Raw genomic sequence first — 17,960 nt, 5'->3', positions numbered from 1 at the left:
CTTAAGGTTGTGACAAATGGTAAAGTAATTCCAACAGATCAAGTAGCACAACAACAACTTAGGAGCAAAAATACAGGAGGCAAGGTTGAGATGGTTTGGTCATGTGATGAGGAGGGAGGATGAATATGTGGGAAGAAGGGTCATGCAGATGGATGTGCAAGGAAGGCGGAAGCGTGGGCGGCCAAAGAAGAGATGGAGGAAGCTGGTAGAAGAGGACTTGAAGATGAAGAACTTGGATGTGATGACAGCCCAAGACAGGAAGGTATGGAGGAGACTCATTACAAACAGTGACCCCACTTAAGTGGGAGAAGCTGCAGAAGAAGAAGAAGAAGAAGATTTATAATTTAAATGACTGGACAACTATAAAATCGCTCCTGCATATGTATGAGTGATTTGTATATTTTATCATTGTCACAAACAAGTTTTATATCAGCTTTACTATTGTCACAAACTTAATACTACAATCAATATTATTGTGGGGAAAAAAAAAAAACTGGAATTTTCATCATCATCATCATCATCAAATTCCTGCCATGTACCCTCAAGGGGTGTACTGGAATTTTCAAAATAGATAAATTGTCTACCATCTGCATAATATTTTTGGAACCCCAATTGGTTGTTGAACTGATAAACAACATATGAAATAAACAAAAAACTTGTCTTTCTTTATCATAAAAATATAACAATAGTGTATGAAATTTTGTTATCAGAAAGCTAAAATTACCCACAACATACTCAGTGATCGACAGGACAGTTATGCAAAGTTTTGCTTCAAATTTACACTTAATAATCTCCACATGCAGCTGCTATTGTAATATCATTACATTCAGTTACACAAAGTTGATAAACTTACATTTAAAAATAATGTAACATATACAAAGCAACTGTAAGTTATTCAAAAGAAAAAGACCATTACAATTCGTTATCACCATCACTGATAACTAAACTTACAAACAGGTGTGACTGTATTCCAGAATTGATCTACTGATGAGTATGGAGATGGCTAATTTTTTTTATGTATCTGATCCACACAGAAAAGGCCACAAGATCTATAACACATTAGTGTTGTGCATGGGCAAGAGGAATAGAAGAAAGGAGGAATCTGTTCACATTTGGCTTGAACAGCTGAGAGTTGTAATCTTTGGGAAGGCAGAGTGGGGGAGACTGTTCCAAAGGACAGAAGTAGATGGGATGAAAGACAAGGCAGTGAAGTTGGTTCAGTGAGTTCCAAGATGGACTGTAAAAGGGTGTTGGTTAGCAGTGGTTCTTGTTTTAATGATTATGGAGGAGAGTAGAGGAATAATAGTGGCCAATTCAGCAGAGCAATATCCATGAAAGTATCTGCAGAGGAGGTGTATTTTTTCACACAAGGTGTCTTGTGTGAAAAAGTACACCAAATTTTTTTGGCCGCTGCAGAAGCTATAGTTGAAATGTGGTTGTGCCAGGAAAGATCATAGGTGCAGGTCAGTCCAAGTAGAGAAATCTGATCATGTTTGAATATCTCAGTATTACTTAAGGCAAGGAAGAGTGATGCAAGTTCTTTCTTGTGAGAGATCAATCAGACAGGACTGAATTTTGGTGGCATTGAAGTTTACAAGGTTGCCCTTGTCCCCACTTGGCTGTAGCTAGGAGATCTAAGTTCAGGTCACTGGTCATGGTCGATCTTGAGGATATTAATACATGAGCACAACGAGGTTGTCGAATAAAAAGGAGAAATGGAGTGTACTGTCATCAGCAAAGGTAAGCATAGGATTGGAAGCCTGAGAGAGCAAGTTATTTATATACATGATATGAGGAAGAGAGTGGGTGAAAGAACAGAACCCTGGGGTACTCCTGCATTGGTAGGGAGATCTTTTCAGTGCTTTATATTAATACTCTCTTCTCATCTGCCTTGAAGTTATTCCCAAAGTCCTTCCTTTGCTCTCCTGATGTTGTTTGGCCTACTTTCAGCTCCAAGAAATTCTGTTTTGGTGAAGCTAGTGTCTGGAAATGGGATGTGACTGGCAAAGCTAATGGTAGACAATCATTGCCTCATTGTTCATCCAGCTAGTTTTAGTCATAATGCTGATGTTAAGCAAACATGTCTTTCCCAGTGAATGTTGGGGATTCTTTGAATGTAATGCTAATCGTATTTTTCTAGGTTTCTCAGGTATCTGTGGTATGTTGCCTATAGGGAAAATGTTTAACATTTTCCAGGATTACTCCATTCATCTCAAAAACATACTTTGCACTAAATCAACTGGAGCAGGTTTGTAATGCACTCTCATCTTTTTGAAGTTAGTTAGGCAATTCTTTCATAGGAATTTAGAATTTGGTGGAATTACAAAATTTTGAAAATGTTAACACTACTTTGTAATTTAGTTTCAGAATGAGGGAAAACCACATCAGCATGCTGGGGTTCCATGATAATCCAATCAAATAAAAAATAAATAAAAAAAAAACAACCTCATTTTGGATTAAAATCAAGGTTAAGTTTCATATTTATATAGATTATTTTGCTTCTGTTTTTTCCCATCATTCAAGACAGTAAAGAGCATGGATGCAAGATGAAGCCTTGCTTTACACGTCACTTCTATTTCATTGTAAATGACTCTCTCAAATAGCTGTTGCTAATCATATTTGCTGACATACTGTCATATAGGCAATCTCAAAACACATCACTTTTGGTAAACAGCCAATTATAATTTTCTAGAGTGCTTCCCAAACTGTGAGCTGTGGTCCCTTTGGGCCCATTGGTTTTGTTGAGAGGGCTGTGAAATAATGAAAACAAATTTGAAATATTTTAAGACTAAGTGTGCCATGTCAAATGTGCATATAAGATGCTAAAAATGTAATATTTGCATTTGATTTTTGCAATGTTTGCTGTGTATGTTTTGTATTGAAAATAAATACGATAAATATTATAGTAATATATGTCTATATTAAACGATTTTTTTTTTTGATGGGGACCGTGAAATATTTAAATTTTTCCCCAAGGGGCCTTTACATCCACAAGTTTGGGAAGCACTGTTCTAGAGAACTTCCTAATTAACAAATTAAAGGCTTTGATTAGGTCAACAAAGGCAAATAAAAATTGGGCAATTTTATTTGATGACATTTCTCCACAAAACTTGCTTGACACTATGACTGAGATTCAGGAAGTTTTTTCCAATAAGAGGTGGCAAAGAATATAAACAGAATCTTCCCAGCAATACATATATTAGAGAAATTCCCTAATAATTGCTAGTCTGCATTAAAACTTTTTCCTTTTCTGTGGGGCTTCTTTAAAGTAAACAGTCATATTCTCAGTGCTCTAAAAAACTGTGAAACGCTGCTTAAGTTCTTTACTTTCTGTGAAAGTAAAGAACTTAAGCAGCATTTCACAGTTTTTTATTTCACAGTTAATTTTTTGAGTGGTATAAATGTAGCTACATTTAAGTTGCCCACAAATTATAAAGCTAACATTGAATATATGTAGTTACATATCACCCTCCCCCCCCCCCTCACAAAATTAAAAATCTTATGCAGCTCTTCCAAGGATTCCCTTCTCAAACCTTGCTCACCTAGGTGTATATCAAATCTGATGCACTTGTAACTTACTTTCGATAGGTGAACAAAAAGACACAATTCCAATAAGAAAAGACGCACACAAACAACATATTATTCAATAATTATCGAAAAATCAGGCCTTTCTGATCATTCATTTGAAACATGCTAGAATCAACTGGAAAAAACCACCCATTCTTTACATTATACCAAAACCTATATTAATGAACATTCAGAGACTCCTGTAAGATGTAATCCATCACTCTAGTCTCAACAAGAATAATGTCTTAAGAATCTCAAGGATATCGATGGTTCATTTGCAACTGACACATTTATTGAAAGAGACAATACACTGATGAGCAGGATAGGGAAGTTGTTATTATTCCCTTTTAATAGGATTTAATAAGCCCACACATCTGCACACGGTACGATGAAATGGTGGAGAGCATCCAGAAGCAGAAGTGAGTGTCCAAGATGTGTGTGTAATGCTCCATAGGAGTTTTATAGGACTCACACCAAAGATTTTTCAATACATGGCAATGTTACCCCTGGAAATTGTTTAAGAGGGTGATTAGCATGGGTGCTAAGACTAGAATTTTTGCTTGGAAGGTGGTGCTTCTTCATCAGTGAATGAGTTAGAGAAGTGTGTGTGTGTGGGTGTGAATAATGGTTAGAGTGGGTCTCCATAGTGATATTATAGAGTGCCATATTAGTGATCAATCAGTTTGTGAAATTGTACCACAGTTAGAGCATCCAAGATCAAATAATGATTAAATTAAAACAAGCAATGTGATGTTGGTAAAAACAACTGAAGAAGCATTGAGACAGTTTAATAAATTAACTGGACTACTGAATATGGTTGTGTATTCTGCCTGTTATGCAATAGCAGATTCTCTCAACTAGGAGAGAGAATTCAAACCATTCCATATTTAAACTACCGTCTCAATTTCAATGGGACAGCTATTTGTCACCCAAAACAATGCTTCGTTTCACTTTTATGGTGTAGAGTTTACCATGATTAGACAACAGACAATTGTGGTACAGAGTGATCAGTCACTGGGAAGACTGCACTTTAGGTAAGTACACGATTGCAAATTTAGTGTAGATTATATGGTATATATTTTCAGATATATCTTGTATATGTAGAATGGTTATTGCCTATCTGTAATCTGTGTTTCGGGAAGAGGGTGGAATTCAGCATTCTCTTTATGAGGATTTTAGCCACTGGCTGAGTTCTGCTGATTGTGGAGTCAGAGCAAATATTTCTGGTTCTGTTGGCTAGTGTTTCGATTATGATAAATCATTGGGAGAAGAGAGGGAAAGAATGAGATTTCATAGTCTGAATGAAGATGAAATATTGGTTTATTATTCACATTGTACAACACCTCCAAAGAGTCCAATGACTCATCGTGGGAGGGCACTCCACACAACCCACCACTCTACTATTTAATCCTCCAACTACATACAGTGCCACTATGCCCACCAATAATATTTTTGTTGGTTTGTTTGTAAATTATGCTGATTTGCTTATGTGGTAGTTAATTTTTAACTCAAGGTGCTGCATATATGTTCTATTAAACTACAAGGAGAGGGAATTCTGTAACCAGAAAACAAAAATCATGTGTAACCAGTCATAATGATAATGTATCTATTAATTATAATAATATCCTATATATTCATTGAGGATACATTCCAGGATATCATCGACAAAACCATAGTGAACACTTATATATATATATATATATATATATATATATATATATATATATATATATATATTGGATGTAAGCAATGTCTAAATAAAGGGGAAATTTATAAAAATGTAAACTTATTGTAAATGAACATCCAGAAGGCAAACACTTTTTTTTTTTTATGTTAATCTCACTTATAAAAGACTGTTAAACCTATCATATATTAGTACTATGTGTAGACCAAGAGTTTGATAATTCAAAAATCCTGCTTTAAAGACAGTAATCACACATTGAAATTAATTATTATTTTGTAACCTAATAGATAATAATAATAGGACTCTAGCTTTGATGTAGTAAAGGTTTCTTTTTTTTTTTCCACTCCATCCCAATTTAATTTTGTAACCTAATAGATAATAATAGGACTCTAGCTTTGATGTAGTCAAGTTTTTTTTTTCTCCACCAGAGGTCAGGCCAATAATTGTTTAATGGTTGGTCAGTAACTTTAGCAAACCATGTAGATCGTAGTGCTGCTTGTTTCTTCGTATATATGTGTATGCTCCAGATGATGATAACCTTGATATGAAGGTCAAAATGTCGAGTGTTCATTTTGGTTTATATTAAACTAAAGTTTTGCTCTAACACAGTAGTTGTCTCCATAATATTTTATAATGTATTCTGATCACTGTGTAAGCAAAAGGAAAGAATTCACATTGAGATTCATCTTTTGCCTAAGGGACATTCACAGACATCCATGACACAATGGAATTTAAACCCACAGCCTGTTAGTGAGATGATAGAGACATTAACCACTCTGTAAACCAGGCCAACAAGTTGTATGATGCACACTACTCTGATAGATTTAATAATCTAAAAGTACCTCCAACTGATATTGACCTCAAAAATTTTGGAAGGAGCCTGAGATTTCACCTAAAATTTCATATACAGGCAGTCCCCGACTTGCGTAAGAGTTATGTTCCACAAACTTTACATAACTTGAATTTTATGTAAGTTAGATTTAACCCCCTCACCCATTAATTACATCCTATTGCTTACATTTTTATACTGTGTGGTAGTGCATGAAGGTCTTTTAAAGGTTATGTTTGTTAGTTTCATTCACAAAGTTCACAAACAGATTGTATTTCAATGTAATTATTAATGCAAAGTAATACAATACGGTATATATATGGTTCTTATTATTATTACATAACACCTCCAGAGTCTAAGGACTCATTGTGGAAGGGCAGTCTACTTTGCTAAATACATCTCACCCTCTCCACTAATACTTAATTCTCCTACTATGACACTACTACCATCAATGCCATCTACTGCCCATCACCACTAACAACAGTATTTTTTGTCTGTAAATTGCATGTGTTCTGAAGGCCGATTTGTTTGTATGTGGGATGAAAAATCTGAGTTTCTGGGAGAAAAAACCCTGCTACCACCATATGAGATCGGCTAATTCACCTTCAATTGAAAAAGCCCATATAAGGATTCCCCTTGTCACAATGAGAATCAAATCTAGGTGTTTTCCAATCGAAGGGCACAATATTCTGCTCTTCTTCCATTTGCACACACAGGAACATAAATTTTTTAAACTAGAAAAATTTTAAAAAGTTTTATTTGGTCATCCAATCATCCTTATGAAATTAACAAGAATTGACTGAACAGTCGCTTATCTTTCTTAATTAATCACTGGATAATAGGCTAATGCATCATGTTTCTTTTTGTAGTGAGGCATTAGAATCCATGCAAATACTAAAAATATGCAACACTCAAGCCTTAAAAATATAGCATGTTTGTGTTGAAAGCAAGATTGAAGAAAGAAGGTATGTGGGCTGTCTACCTTCCGGAAGACCTGTGTAAGCAGGTTAAATAAAATTTTTATCATTTACTATTTTTCTAGCCCGTTAAAGTTCTTTGAGGATAATTGGCATTAGTCCAAATTTATGTAAATCGAACTTACGTAAGGGTCTGGTGGTATACTTTTTTGCTTGATGTGCGTTGGTTGAAGACTGGCTCTGGTTTATGTATCTGTCCTGAGCACAATGGCATTGATAAGGATCAGTTTCTGACTGCTACTATTTTATTTCTGCTCAAGATACATTAAGCTTTTTTTTTTTCAGGGTTTAACTATCAACAAATATCAGCATTACATATCACATTTTCAAAAATCTGAAAATCAAAGTTGTCTATACTGCAGAAATAATTTTCTTATATACATGCTGAAAAACATGTCCATAATCATCTGTATTTTAATTAGTGTTTATTAATTATATAATTAATATTATATAATTTTATAAGTTCAATGATATCGATTTGATATGCCAATATCAAAGTTTAAAAATTGTTAGGCTTTAAGCAATTTTATGTATTAAAGCTATGTTTAATGATGGTAAATTAGATATTTTGGCATTTATAAGTTTTATATATTTAAATGCATATATTATCATGGTTTCTTTCATCAGGGAAAAAAAAAAAAAAATCTCTTCTTGTGAAAGGTACACAGTTGTGTTTTAATTTCAGCTCTGTCTCTGGAAGACTGAAAATCCAATACTTGGTCTGTCAAATTGTGAAGAGACCAATGATTAAAATAGCCTGAGATGACAGTATCGCACTGGGCAATAAAAATCATCTAAGTAGGGTCTTAGGTTCAAAACCCATTTTAGATGCATATCATTTATTTTTATGGAGCACTTGAATCGCGACACAATTTCTTAATATAAAAGTTATAATTACCTAAAATATTTTTGGTGTCTGATTCTGCAATAAACTCTTGTCACTCCTGTACTTATTTTATGATACGCTTCCAAAATTATTATTATTACGTGACTAGTCTAAGAATCAAGTATTTTCAGAGACTGCCATACATAAATACATATTCGATGTGTAATTTCTTTAAGTCAAATTTTAATACATTTTAGATACCTAATCATTTCTAAAAAATAAAAAAAAAGTAACAAAACTTGGAAGTTAACTAATTCTTGGCATCTCCGCGAAGTCTCAGGACTTCGCGGGAGTCCACCCATGAAATGCGCTTTTCTCTGTATGCGGCCGATTTGCGATTAAAACCTCTCCCCTCCAACAACAGCAAGACTTTGATAAGTTAAGACGAGCAAGAATCCTAGCTTTTCAAGGGAAGAATGCCGCGTATAATTAAATATATAATTTGTTAAAATAGCATTACCGTAACAATAATACCGTCACATTTTCTTTCTTTCGTATACGGAAATCGAAACATGTTAGGAAACAAATACGCCTGAATTTATTTAAATCAGACAAATGGTTCATCAAAAAAAAAAAAAATACAAAATCACAAACGAAGGACAGTCAAATTAGTAACACTGCATCAGGATAGTTGTAAACATCCTAAGAAACTAAGGCAATGCCTAAGAGCGGAAAATTTGAAGAACGGCAAAAACTCAGCCATTTATTTTTTGTTGTTTTTATTATGCATTTTTCTTTGGGGAGACATATACCCTAACAACGATCCTGTACTTTATCCACATTATGCTACTTGCTTCGAAACGGTGATGAAATGTTAACTAAAACTATCACTCATTTCGAATTCTTGAGATGAAATCGCAACTGATAATTTTATTTATTCCTCCACTTCGACCTCTCCAGTCAAAGGAAGACTTCAAATCGGCATAATCTCACTTTTTGTTTGCATGATGCAAGGTCTTTTTTAATAAACGTATCACGTCGGCAAATTGACTTGCATGCTGTTCCGAATTTTGCGATCATATTTCAAATTCTTACACCAAAGCAAATACTCTGATGATTGATACAACCATTCACTTCTTTAACAGTTGATTACCAGATTTCTTTCCCCTTCCCCCAATTTTAACGCGTCACAGTCTTTTGATTTACCAGTTTTTCCACATGCCCGACCCAGATGACATTCTTTTTGACATAACATCCTATAAAATTAACGTTTTCTTTAAACTACGCAGAAAAGGCACTACATTCTCACCGCACCAACATGTGTTCTCAGTATTTTGCTTTTGATGCATTATGATCACTAGCAGTCCCGGAATGGAAACCTTCTCCGATATCCACGCCACCCTTGTAAATATATTGTTACTGACATTTGTGACAAAAGTGAAATTTGTTTTAAAATATCATTAAAATAAACATTGTTATTATTATTATCAGACAGTCATAGCGCCAGAAGACTATAGGAAATCATCACAATGAAGCCCAGTATTCATCAAACTCAACAGAATGCTCATCAAAATGCTCTCATTCACCTAGCACATTGTCAGTAGCTTTGATTATATTCCTTTATATAACTTTAGGATGTAATCTTCGTTCTTTCCCTTGATGAAAATCTTCATCTTCGCTCGATGAAAGCTTCTTCTACATTAATCGATTTCAAAATGATAATCTTGATCTGTATGTATTAAGACTCGGTGGCTTATCATAGCCAAGTAACTCAGCTTTTTGTGAAACTAATTAATGCTGTATAATATGGCAATTAATTCTGTCTACATTGACTAACATTGCGTGCATTCTCTTATTGATTTGTTTGCTGGATGAAAAACGTTTTCTCTCCCTATTGTAAAAGATGACTCTTTTTTCGTATTGTAAACGTTTCTCTATATATTTGCCTCTTTATATTATTTACTACTTTATTATGTCGTCGGCTGCGCCATTGTAATATCTTAATTATTATTCTCTATCCTTGCTAACTTCTTACTCTATCTTGTGTCTCCTTAGTGACTTACTCTTTCGTACAAAAATCTATTCCACCTTTTGCACTACTTGTTAAATGCCAAGAAGTACTGGAAAATTTGTTTGTTCAGACTGCGCCACCGTATTCCTCTCTGGGCATAAGACTCAGTAATACGGCCGGCAGATCTCTCTCTCTAGCATAAATTCCTTCAAATAAAATAGTATAAACAGTCGTTCACATGCACTTAAATTACTCTTCTAAAACCTTAGTTGTTTCCCGCTCTCAGGTCCGACTTTATTTAGGAACAGTGTATTGTAAATCAAAAGATCAGGCGGCACTCTTTTGACATAATTAAAACACACATATTTACACTAATACAAAACTACATCAATCAAATGATAGGGAGGTTACTTTCTCTACCTATCTGTTAAATTCCAGCGTTAAGAACTTCCCTCTGCAATTCTAAACAAACCACACATCATGTATATTCATTTACTTCTCTGCTTATAAAGAAAACAATTCTAATCTATTCACAAAGAAATTAACTTGTTATGCCAAGTTATCTCACAATGGTATTCCAATTACTAAAATTAAAAGGCTTTCTTATAGACACTGCTTATTCCTAGTACCTTATATCTTATCAGTCCATCTAAATTATTTATCCTAGATTACATAAAAGAAACATAGAACATAAACTGGAATAAACTCGCATAGACTCTGTCATCTGGGTCGCACACTCATTCAAGGTTCTGCTCCAGAGTTCTCAGACATTTGTTCCCTCTCAGGCCTTAGATTTCTTTCTACAGTTTCTTGCTTCACCAGCGTCTCATCAAGGTGTTGGTGGGGGGTTTTGGAGTTCTTATTTCTTGGTAGAGCCTGTGCAGCTCAGTGGATGTGGCGTTTGCACACCACGGCGCTTAACCGCGTGAAGGAAGACGTCTTGGTTTCGAATCTAGTCGGCAACTAGAAGAAATTTTTGTAAGCTTTTTTCGACCGGTTCCCGAGTTAGTCAATCTCTGGCACTGGGAAGCGGGTTTTTTCTCCCGGAAACTCAAGAAAATCGACCACAGAATCCACGTTATTTCAGACATTAAATACGAGTGTTAGGGACCACGAGATGGCGGCACTTGTTTAGCCGTCTCTCTCTTCACTGCTTGCTGCTTAATTAGTGATAGCCTTCGGCCAGCTATCTCTGATTGGGTACCAGTGGAGACTGTCCACTCAGTCTCTAAAAGTTAGGCTAAACGGTTGTTTTGCCTACTCCCTATTTACAGGAATAAAAAGGCATTAGCTGATTTTTTTAATTTTTTTATTTCCGAACTCATGGCTTCCTGCGAGACGTCCAACATGCAGAGCTTATACATTCTTGTTCAGATGGCAGTGCATTCTTCTCTGGGTGCTAAAGTCTGCTCCACAGGTAATAGCTTCTGGCAACGTCCAAGATCTAGACAGCCTAGTGGACCGGTGTCCTTTTCTTCTCTGCCTACCTTCGACTTCTGGTGTGCCCTAGCCATATAGTCATTTCCTCTATTCCCGACTGCCGATCTCGATGTTCTCAACGCCCTTTTATTTCTCTGTCTTCGCGACCTTTCACGAAGGGTTGAGACCCGGAACAATTCGGCACGACTCCTTGATCTGATATTAAAGCCAACCATTTCTTTGTTATCTCAGGCGCACTTCAAAATCCGATTTGTCGAACAGCAGAACTTTGTCTGATCCGCGCCGACCCTTTTAAGAATGACCTTGAAGGTGGACATACACAAAGCTTTAAACAAAGGTTTCCAAAACAGTTAGTTAAAATAATAACATACAGTTTCCAGTGACACAGCATTTTGTCTTGTTACTAATTTTAGACATTCTTTGTGACTACATTTGAGCAGGTTAATTTCCCATCGGAATATATATACATTCATACAAAGTTTATTTTTATAACACAAACTTTTGAGATGTGACCTCTGTAATAATCGATGTAAAGCACTTGTAGAATTCCAAGCTACATCGAATTTTACACTATGACATCAGCTAACGTCTTTCATTTGAAAAGCCCTTATAAAGAAAAGCCTCTTTCACGCACTAGATGGGATTCAAATAGATCTTCCCGCTCAAAGGGCATTACTATGGAATGAACTACACAGGCATAGTAATGATGGACTGGACCGCACAGGCTCTGTTCCCCAATTCATGGATTAATCATATCCTTTTCCTGCTATCCCCAAAGATTTGCAGATAGCATTCCTTCAAATGTTTTCATATCCAATTTCAAAGAGCTGACCACTTTTCTCTCTCTACCCTTTCCAGGATCTCTTCACCTGCTCAAAAACCAGGTCACCAACTCTACACACAGTAATACCCAAATACAGCCTGACTTGGGCTTTGTACAGCAGGACTATAAATGATTGCCATAATTTCTTTCTCACAATCTTTCTTAAATTTTGAATTAGGTCCTTATCCATCATGTCCTCCATATATCCTCATATGATGTCTGTTATATTTCATTGTCCTTGCCTCAATCCCCCTGGTGACAATTATCCTACTACCGGATCATAACCAGAGCCACTCTAAGAAGACCTTGAAAATATGATAACCTTTTCTGCATGTACAAAATAGTTTCCAGGATTCCTCCTTGGACTTGGATCTAACAAAACTATGGTCGCGCCTGCTCTGTACACAGGCAATCACCCATCCTGCCAAAATAATAATATTGCCGTAATATTCTATTGCTCATTTTCTTATAATACAACTTTACCTCAGAAAGTTGGTTTAGCTTCATTCCACAGCTTTAGATCATTGAATCAAAATTCGCCTGTAATTTATTCATGAACACATCAGTCTTTCATTCTCTTTTGCCAACGTTGGAACATTAAATGAAATTTCGCTTGTATTTTTTCATGGATGTTATTCCATTTTTTTTTTTATAATCTCATTCCTTTTAATCTACCATGTCTGTGTCTTCCATCTCATGTCATACATTTTTAATGGTATTCCAAATTCATTCTTTGCTACATGTTCAAATCCAGGGCTAGATTTAAGTTTTGCTACTAAAACGTGCTATTTTTGATCCAATATTTGATTAAATTTTATTGCGTATTTATAATTTAAAAGTAGTATAGTATATTATTATTACATTATATGCCAATTAAAAGAAAGTCCTGTAAAAAGAAATAAACATCGAATAGTCTGTGATCTTTTTACTCTAAATACACGAGAATGATATGCAATATTTTGCAGTATTTGTACCTAAAAGGCACTCTATAACAATATATTCTCTTAACCTGCTTTCATTCAATTTACCTACATCTGTTCTCTGGAACAGCCTTTTTTCACTAAGTGAAAAAAGCCTTTTTTGATCCCAGAACAGTCTTAGTGTTCTCTGAACAGTATATAGCTGTTCGACAGAAACACCAATAGGCTCCTTTTAACTTTTTGTCTACACACTGCATTAATATACTTCTGGTTTTATGACCTCTCTTGTGGGATAAATATTAATAATAAATATAAAATTTAAAAAAATCCTCTATTTTATTTCTCTGCAGATCCTTAAAAGGATTTTATTCCATTTGGGAAATAAAATCCTTTTATTCTGAACAGGATGTAGGCCTTTAGCTGTAACCAACTTTTTGAAGACGTTCATCTTCAAGATTTACCTAATAGTGAGGCCACTATCAATGAATCAAACCTTTTTTTTTTAGTGGACAGACAGACAGAGAGAGAGAGAGAGAGAGAGCACCACAGACAGGTACTGCTATCTCTTGGCCATAAACCGTAACACTCGTATTATTGTCTGTAATAGTATTAGTTCTGCAGTCAATTTTTGAGTTGCAGGGTTAAAAACTGAGTTTTCAAGTGGTAGAATCCCATTTATCGGTGGCAAAGTTCAGTTAACTTGAGGAATATCTGAAGAAAGGCTTAAGAAAAGTACTTCTAATTGGCGATTAGAATCTAACTTATAACAGTCTTTCTCTGGCATTATAGATGAAAATGCCATTTCCACATAGTCAGGCACCCTCTGAAAAAAAAATGTATCATGTTTGTTTGAATTGTAGAAAAAATGAAATAAATGATGTTGGTGAAAAACTGAAGGCATATTAAATGGTTCATTTCATAACGTCATTCGTGTACAGTGGTATTCAAAACAATTGAACCTGCATTGGTTTTATATACAGGTGAAATCTGCCAAACTTCTGAAGTTGATAGGAATAGATAATAATAAAAGAATAATTTACTCACATTTTTGAACTGAAAAAGAAACAAATCTTAGTTATATTCTTGAGGTCTTATGTTTGTTTCACAATTAAAATGTAATAAGATAAATGATTCCTTACAATAATGGACTTTCAGTTAGATAGTTAACTCAGAGAATCGTGGTATGGTTTTAGTTACAGCCAAAGCAACAAAACTATGAGGCCAAGCATGTTATTTTAATAATCTTATGTTATCTAGTTGACTTGTCTTTTACAGGATGAAAATTCTTCCACCCCCATATTATATCAGCTAATCACTCTCATTCCAAAAGTCCTTATAAAGGTTTCTCGCGTCCTAGACTTCAATCCATCTACGACAAAAAGGCAAATGACACAATATCATTAACTCCGTGACGTTATGTAGATGATGCACTCATATAGGAGGAACGTATCAGTGGCGGCTTGTACATAAGCACTGCGACACTGCAGCCCCCAAGGAAAAAACGAAAAAATTAAATTTTGTTTGTGTTTATAAATAATAATGCTGACAACATTACATAAGTAAATGCAATACAACATGTTAAAGGTTACAGCTTGTGTTTCGATATTGATTGAATAGTTAATAATTGGAATTACTCGATTAACGCTTTAGATTACGAAACAAAATGCACTGCAATCTAACGCAATGTCGGAATTATCACGTTCAGCCAATTGCAGCTAGACTCGCTGATATTCGTTTGCACTTGTCACTGCACGTAACAAGTGAATCCGATACTGCTCGTGGAGCTTTGTATAAATTGTGTAATAAGCGTACAGATAAATTGTATGCTTGCGTGCTTTATTTCTGTGTGCGAAACTTATTATTGGTGTGTGTTCGTGGTGAGGGTGAAATATTTTAAATAAAGCAATTTTTTAATATCTAAATTTATTTATTAATAAATTGGTTACTGATTAGGAAAAAATGAATTATTTTTCTTATTTTGTATATGCAGCACCCCCACTTAAAATTTTCGCCGGTCGCTACTGGAACGTATATTAAAGTACAGACGATCCGCACAATTGTTTTCCTTTCTTATTCCTGCAATCCTACCACAAAACCCATACACCATTTTATACAGAAATTTCTCGCGTTCTTAATATTCATTTGTTATTAATTCATAGACTTAGGCCATTTCCCCCCCCCCCTCACGTCACTTCGGTTTCCAAATATTAAATATTTCATCTTTACTATTCTTTTTTCTTCTCCTTTTCTTCTTGTTTACGCATGTGGAATTGAGCAGTTCGTCCAGGGTAACGGGAAGAAATGTTTGTTACGTCCCTGTCAATAGTGAAATTACGCATTTACACTGAAGGCTGAACGTTGAATTGTGACACTCCCATTCGAAGTAGAATATACCCAGGCTGTCGTAATGCAGAAAGTACATAATGCCCGTGTATCTCTCTCTCTCTCTCTATATATATATATATATTCATTCATTCATTCATTTTTAATATTAACTGACTTAAAACCCGAGAATTATAACAAAATGAGATTTATTTGAAAACGCAACATGTTTCGTCGAGATTGACTTCATCAGGCGTTAAGAACATAGAAAGATATTAAAAGACACTGAAAATAACATTGAGACACTCTAAAGCTATACAATTATAAAGTCATAATATTCGACTGTGAATTACAGTTATTATGAACTTGAGCTGTAGTCCGTGTTAAAGTACAGCTCAAGTTCATAATAACTGTAATTCACAGTCGAATATTATGACTTTATAATTGTATAGCTTTAGAGTGTCTCAATGTTATTTTCTGTGTCTTTTAATATCTTTCTATGTTCTTAACGCCTGATGAAGTCAATCTCGACGAAACATGTTGCGTTTTCAAATAAATCTCATTTTGTTATAATTCTCGGGTTTTAAGTCAGTTAATATTAAAAATGAACATATCCTAACCCCGAGTTAATAGTAGTAGTCATCATATATATATATATATATATATATATATATATATATATATATATATATATGATCATTAGCGTCATACGAGTTAATTGACAGCATGACTGTGCCGCAGATAATGTTGCAATATAAATTGAGTTTACAAAAGGTTTACAAAATACCCTTCTCTTCGCTGAAGGCCATCGTCGAGGCTGGCCATTGTAGCCTCAGCAGCACTCCCACTGAACACCAGAGGACTGGATAAGCTGTGCTAGTCCAACAGCTCTGCTGCACCATGTAGATCGATAACTACATGTATGGTGCAAAAATCACGAATCAATAGTCTCCAGTAAGTAATGCAGTTTACTACCTTTCAGGATCAGAGGTGTCATGGGTGAGGTGTGTTTATTGGTCAGAATTTGAATCCCTGTTCTAATTAATCAACTTATGACTAGTATGGCTTAGCAGAATTCGGAGGCCACGGCAGTCTGCCATGTTGTATGTTTCCAGATATCCCCCAAATCATAATGCGCTATGTCTGGATCCACGTTGTAAGGAAATGTTTTTGAGAAACACCCGGAGGACATTAACTTTCGAGTGGCCTTCGACTTTACTGGATCTTAACTTAATACCTACATCCTCTTATATTTTGGGACTGGAATGCCTTGCAGACATATGATAGATCCACACCGACGTCATTAGACATGTAGTGGAATCAGTGCGGCAGCGATTACCAACCATCATCAAATTGACAAAACTGCTACACGATATGGCGTTAATGTTATATTAGCGTATGTTCAGTGGACTTTTTTTTAATTACGCGAAGTTTACTGTTATCAAACCAATTATTTTCTACTTTGATATGATTTAACATGTAATGGTCTTGCAAAAATATTTCGTTTCTATAAACATGGCTTCAATCCCTTTTTTCCCCCTACTTTTCTGTCTACTATGCGATGATAGAACATAAGTAAAGAAAACATATTGTATAATATTATCACTTTCCATGAATAATACTTTTGAGCCTTCCGGTTGTTCCAGTAGAAGAGCATTCTCTGCTTATCCTCCCAATTCCTAGTAGGTGCATATGATTGTACCAATTCAAGTTTTTTTTCACTGCAAACAGTTACAGTTTCCGAAATCGTACCACTATTGGTAGAGGATTAAACTCTACCAACGGGTAGTAGTTTAATCCTCATAGGTTTATCATCAGTAGAAAAGTGAACAACAGAATTATTATTATTCTATTATTATTAATTCTGTTGATCGCTTTACTATTGATGATAAATCTATTCCTTCTCTACTGGTCGATAGCAGCTTTCCGATATAAATATAATTCTCTCTCAAATATTTCTTACTGCCCCCCTCCTTTTTTTCTCCTTTTGTCTCTTTCAGACCCATAACATACGCTTTTTCTTCCTCGTTTCATTGAGCACAGTTGAATCATTTTTCTTTAAGATAGTGATCTGATCGGTAGACTACAGAAATGTATTATTCGGTGTATTATTATTTATTCAAAAATTATGCAATTCATATTTCAGATTATTTATACAACATTGGTTGGAAAGATGTCAACGGACACCATAATGTGAGGAACAAACAGCCATGGCGCCCACCTTTATAAGATATAGACCTCCTTTCGCTGCGATGACTGCAGCAAGACTACGGGGTATATTTGCCATAAGCTTACGATAGCAATCGATGGGATTTTGGGCCATTCTTCCTGTAGGCGTGTAATGAGATCTTGAACTGTTGTGGGGCGGACGTCCTTTGACCTCACTCGACGCTCCAGTTCATCCCACAGATGGTCAGAAGGGTTGAGATCAGGGCTCTGCTGAGGCTAGTCAAGTGTAGTGACATTCATTTCCACAAAGTTACAGCAGCAGCAGCCTTATGACACGGCGTATTGTCTTGCTGAAAGAGACTAGCTTAGTAGATAGTAACGCCACCAAGTAG

General features: G+C 35.3%; 1 long non-coding RNA gene across 1 annotated transcript in view; it reads right to left on the bottom strand.

The window, feature by feature from the left end:
• LOC150104994 (uncharacterized) overlaps window positions 1-8,197 on the bottom strand; it is a 276,526-nt gene extending 268,329 nt beyond the window's left edge. The window contains exon 1 of the long non-coding RNA XR_016548591.1: window positions 7,956-8,197. This is a non-coding gene — a long non-coding RNA (uncharacterized LOC150104994). The remainder of the gene's footprint in view (window positions 1-7,955) is intronic.
• Window positions 8,198-17,960: the final 9,763 nt, after the last annotated feature.

The sequence above is a fragment of the Typopeltis vanoorti genome, chromosome 7 (genome assembly GCF_054136105.1).
Source record: "Typopeltis vanoorti isolate ZY-2024b chromosome 7, IOZ_Tvanoo_1.0, whole genome shotgun sequence".
NCBI classification, from domain to species: domain Eukaryota; kingdom Metazoa; phylum Arthropoda; class Arachnida; order Uropygi; family Thelyphonidae; genus Typopeltis; species Typopeltis vanoorti.
The sequence above is the reverse complement of the archived record's forward strand: the minus strand, read 5'-3'. Positions and strand labels throughout refer to the sequence as shown.